Here is a 6,115-nt window from a genome sequence, read left to right as displayed (position 1 = left end):
TGGAAATGGGAAGATATAGTGATGGACTACGTGACAGGATTACCAAGGACCACCAAGCAACATGACTTTGTTTGGGTAATAGTAGATAGACTCACAAAATATGCTCACTTCTTGCCGGTAAGAACAATTTATAATGCTTAGCAGTATGCAGTGCTTTACGTGGCAGAGATAGTAAGACTACATGGAGTTCCAAAGACGATAGTCTCTAATAGAGGATCAGTTTTCACATCAAAGTTCTGGGAAGGTCTACAACATGCAATGGGCACTAAGTTAAAAATAAGTACGACATTTCACCCTCAAACCGATGGTCAGTCAGAACGTACCATACAGATATTAGAAGATATGTTGAGGGCATGTGCTTTAGATTTCTCAGGATCATGGAGCAAATATCTTCCATTGATAGAATTCTCTTACAACAATAGTTATCAAGCAACGATAGGCATGGCACCTTATGACATGCTATATGGAAGAAAGTTCCAATCACCACTTCATTGGGATGAGGTTGGTGAAAGACGATATTTAGGACCTAAGGCTGTAAGAGAAGCAACTGAGGAAGTAGAAAAGATAAGACAACAAATGATTGTTGCTCAAAGTCGCCAGAAGAGCTATACCGATGCTAAAAGACAAAATGTTGAGTTTTCAGTAGGCGATCAAGTCTTTCTCAAAGTTTCTCCGATGAAGGGAATTATGCATTTTGGAAAGAAAGGAAAGTTAAGCCCAAGGTTTATAAGTCCTTTTGAGATATTGGACAAAGTAGGGCATGTAGCATATCGGTTGGCTTTACCGCCATCATTAGCTGAAACACATAACTTTTTTCATGTATCGATGTTCAGAAAATATATATCAGATCCATCCCATGTGCTCGATTGAGAGGCTCTAGAGTTAAAACAAGATTTTAGAATGGCTAGTACGCGTTCTAGTTAAAATATTGTGGAACAATAGCACAGAAAGAGAGGCCACATGGGAATTGGAGGAATATATAAGGGAGTGGTATCCCGAGATGTTTGGTAAGTAAATTTTGAGGACGAAATTCTTTTAAGTAGGGGAGAATTGTAGCGTCCCGAAATTTTACATAGCGCGATAGTAGTAGTAGTAGTAGCAGTAATAGTAGTAGTAGCTGTAGAATTTTAGTTTTCGTGGATATTGGTCAAAGTCGGGATTTAGTTAAAAACTCGTAGAAATAGTTATGGATTTTATAAGTTTAACCTATGGTTTAGAAATATTAATGTTATCATAAGGTTTGATTAATGAATATAGTCCTAAGAATATTATTTATTATAACCTAAGGTTTAGATAGAATAATTAAGAGCATGATACTTGTCACAAGCATGTTTATTAAAGTTTTAAGTATTTTTGATGAATAGTTTAATTAAAAGAAAGATCTAGAAGCTCTAGAACCTTCCATTATCTGTTAGGATCACGTTTTACTTAGTCAAAGTAGTTTTAATCAATTTCACATTATCCTGAAATGTGCAAAAATGTGTTTAAATTATCAGCGTATGCCGATATATCGCAGCTAAAGGGGCCGATATGTCGCCTAAGATTGATACGAAAAACACGTCGACTTCGCACGAACGAAACCACGAACCCTCGGAATCATGGTAGGGGCGATATATCGCCTACGCTAGGCGATATATCGGCTCCACAATCCATTTTTGAAATTTCGTAGAATTATGAACTAGAAACAACCCTCAACAACCTTGACTCGTTCCTGAACGTTTAGACCGAGTTCTGGGCATCTGTTGAACAGATAATTCAAATTTATTCATTTATTTAGGGAGTTAGTTTCACTCCTTGAATTCTATAAATAGGACCCTTCACTCAGCCATTCTATTCATTATTCAACCACATTTCAGAGCCTCCAAGCTGCTAAGATTGTTCTAGAGTGAAACACTAGGGTTTTGGGGTTAAAGCTTTCAAATCTAAAGCTTTTATAAACACTTGGGAAGTAAGATTTTGTGTGATTTCGGTGTTCGAGGTGTAGATCGAGGTTCTAAGCTATCCAAGGTATTCATTATCTTCAGGTTTAGTTCAGTATAGTTTCTATTATTCTTTCATTTTTCTTCAAATCCTAACTTGTGATAGTGACTTTTGGTTAGGTATTCAATTCCTTTGAAACATAAGGTTTCTAGTAAGTTCTTATCTTGATGGTTTAGATCTTCTCTTCAACTTCATTTCTTTAGAAACTTATGGTTTCTTATGTTTGGTTTTAGGAGTTTCAATCCCGCTCTTGTCTCCAATATTCCAATTTTTGGTAAGGAAAATTAGGTAGTTTAGTATTATGACCTAGTTTATGTAGTTTATGATATAGTTTATGTTTGTATGACCTAACATTTCAAGTACAATAAAGGGGTAAGTGTGTCTGGACCTAAGGTGTCCAATGATGTATGACGGACTATGTCTGATAGGCTCGGCTGCCTGATCTTACTCCAAAAGAGCATTCCTATAAGTCCTTGACATGCGCAATAACTTTTTTCTACTTGACCAACATATCATCAATGTATACCTCTTTTGTGTTAGTCAAACACTTCAGTCAATGCAGTTGACTGACGCCGTTGACCGAGAATCAACATTTATAGCAGTTGAGCATTGCCATAAATGCATGGGCATTTGCATCAGTGGTAATACTGACGCTGTTAATTGGCGAAGTTTGTGTCAGTGGCCAACTGACGTCGTTGACGTCATTATTTGCATCAGTGAGGAACTAACGGTAATGGCGTGTTTGTGCCAGTTCCCCACTAACGCAAGCAAGCCATTGTTGTCAATTTTGCACTAACGCAAACAGTCCGGCCAGTAATAAATCCCAGCCATCGTCCCCGAGCCTTTCATTCTCCCAAATTCAAAAGCTTAGGTTTTCTCCCAACAACCAGCGGTGCCTCTGACTTTCTTGACCCATTTTGGTGAGTTTTTTTTTTTTTTTTTAATTTTAAGGTTAAATTGATGAATATAATATGTTTATGAACCTTATACATACTTCTTTTGGAATTTTTTTTGTATAGATTTTTATTTTGAAGCTTATTGTTTGAAAAACCAAAACCCAAAAACCATCCTCTTGATTTTTTTCTCTAACTAGGTTTTGTTTTGCAAGAGCCTCTTGGTGGTGGTTGCGGGGGTCGTGGGGGGTTGCATGGTGTCGCAGGTGGTGGCAGGGACTGGGTTCGCAGGGGTCATGGGGGTGGCTGGGGTTGTGGGGGGTGGCTGGGGTTGCGTGGGTTGAGAGGGTGGCTGGCTAGGGATTGGGTACATGGGTGCTGAGGTCGCATAAGGTGGTTGGGGGATGGGTACACGGGGTCAGGGTTTATAGCATATATATATTTTTTTTAATATAACATTTGCGTCAGTGCCCAACTGTCACAAACGTGGCATTTGCAGCAGTTTTATATGAGACAATTTTACGGGGTGATCTAATATATGTGTATATATAATTTTAGGTAAAATACATCATTATAACACTATAGAAAATTAGAAGAATTATAGAATGTCTCATTCAGATTATAACTTTTTTTAATTATAATTAACCCTAAAAATTCTTTAATATATATAATTTTCTATTATTATAAAACTGCGCGAAGCGCATCTTTATTTCCTAGTATTTATATAAAGAAGAGCCTCAAGGAGTTGATGTGAGATTCTTAAATCTCACAAAATCACTTTATCTATTTTATCATTTTTTAACATATTTTATTCTATTATTTTAATTTATCTACTTTCTAATTTTTTCAATATTTTTTAATTTATTAATTAATTAAAGAAACAAAAATATGTATAGTCTCAAGGAGTTGATGTGACACTCTTAAATCTCTCCAAACCACTCTATCTATTTTCTAATTTTTTCACATTTTCTTATTCTATTTTTTTTAATTTATCAAATATATTTATATAAAGAAGAGTCTCAAGTAGTTAATGTGACACTTTTAGGGCATCTTCAACCTTCACTCTAAAAGCACTTTTCTTTTATTTTAAAGATGAAATCCATAAAAAATCCTTCTCCAACCTAGCTCCAATTTTACCTTCATTAATTATAAAGATATGCATTGTGCACCTTCAATATTATTCATTTGAAGGCAAAAAAAATCATACCCAAAATACCCTTAATAATTCTATTTAGATACATTTATATCATTTTATATATATTATATGTTATAATTATAATTATATTTATGTTTTATATTTTATTTTTAGATTTATATTAGACTAATAAATTCAATAAATAAACGTATACATACATGAATAAACAATAAAAAAAAAACCAATAACTTATCAAATTTAAAATTATGAAATTTAAAACACGACATGAAATTAAACATAATTAACCAACAATAACAACAATTTGTTTTTATAAAAAAAAAACAACAATAACAACAAAATAATTCTACTACCAACATAAACTAGAATCATCACTTCATAATCTAGAAGATCATTATTAGATCCTCCAATATCATTTTTTTTACTTGTTATAAAAATTTTATTACTTAATTATATATGTTAATGTATAAAAATAATATTTATTAATTAGTTAAATTATTTATTGATGGTTAAAAAGAATTAAAAAAAGATTTTTTTTTAAGTAAAATTTGAAGTAGTGATTTGAGATGAAATAAATAGTAACTTAATGTAACGACCCAAAATTACTAATAAGGCTTAAGGGCCTTAATTAGTGTGCCGGGAGGGCACAATTGGAAGTTACGTGAATTAATGGTAAAAATGCATGATTATGTGAAAATCATGCTTATATGATTATTTGGATAAATGTGATGCATGACTATGTGTATTAGTATGCATGTAGGCCCTGATTAGGTTATAAAGGTATATTTGTAATTTTGGCCCATTGAGGGAATATATGTAAATATTTGTGATAAAATGTTGAAACCACATTATTATGTGGATATATTTGTAGCTTGTGACTCGAGGCGATCCTAGTGAGTGGTTTTGCGGAAAAGTCACAGCGGGGATTTATAACCGTCTATTGGGAGTCCGGGGGTATTTCTGGGAATTTGAGGAGTATATTGGAGATTATTTGATACTGAGAAAAAGAATTGGTGATTTGTTAGGTGTTGGGATGTAAGTAGTAATTATTAGGGACACTCGAGGAATTAGCGGGAATTGAGAGCAAATGACTAAAATGCCATTGGTGTGCTTTAAGCCTTAGGAATTATGGGAGGGAAAAGTGGTCATTTGACTGAAAAGAGATAAGTGTTATGTTGTCTTTTTAGTTTTAGTGGAGACTGTAGAAAGTTTCAGAAGTTAAAAGAAAGAGAAGAGAAGGAAAGAAAGAAGGAAAAACAGGGGACTTCCTCTCTCTATCGGTTTGGCCATTTTTCACCATTCTTTGTGAGTTTTGGAGCTGGAATCTCAGAGTAAGCTCAAGCTGGAACTTAGGGCTAAAGACCTTGGTGAAGCTAAAAGAGTTAACAGGGATTAGCCACTCAATTGAGGTAAGTTTCAAGATTTCTGATGAGTTTTTCTGAGTTTTTATTGAGGTGATTTCTAAGCTTGAGTTTTGAATGGAATTAAGGGAAATAAGCTTGGGGATTTGAAGGGCTTGAGGCTGGAAGAATACTAGAGATAACCTAGGGTCGAAATTCTTCATGGAAGGTAACAAATTCTGGCTTTGAAGTTCTAAGTTTCTGAGTTTCTGGTTGAATTCTTGAGTTCTTGGGTTCAATGTTTGTCTTCTTAGTTTGATGATGCATGTGGTTAAGTCTTGTGTTATTGGGTTGTGTGGGGTGAGATATAGGTGATGATAGACTGTGTGTAGTTGAGGTTTGGAAAGGTTCCAAGGGGTTTTGGTTCGAGGAAAATCGAAGGAGGAAAAACAGGGTGTTGCTGGTCTGCGACTAGCGATGTAGCGCTAGCCTTTGGGCGCTATAGCACTAGGCTTGGGTTTCCTGGCGCCTTTGGCTCTGCTTGTAGTGCTATAGCGCCCTCTTTGAAGCGTTGTAGCGCTACCCTGTCTCCAGAAGTGGATTTTTGGGTTATTTCTTAAGGTTTTCGCCCGAGGGCTCAGGGTTTGATTCCACCACCCCGTTTGGTGGAATTAGGGCTTCCCGAGGGCTCGGGATTGGTCCCGAGGTTAGGTTTTGGTATTGAAGTTTAGTGATGGTTTTAATTTGTG

Source organism: Humulus lupulus, chromosome 2 (assembly GCF_963169125.1).
Source record: "Humulus lupulus chromosome 2, drHumLupu1.1, whole genome shotgun sequence".
Lineage (NCBI taxonomy): Eukaryota > Viridiplantae > Streptophyta > Magnoliopsida > Rosales > Cannabaceae > Humulus > Humulus lupulus.
Note: the sequence above shows the minus strand (reverse complement) of the source record.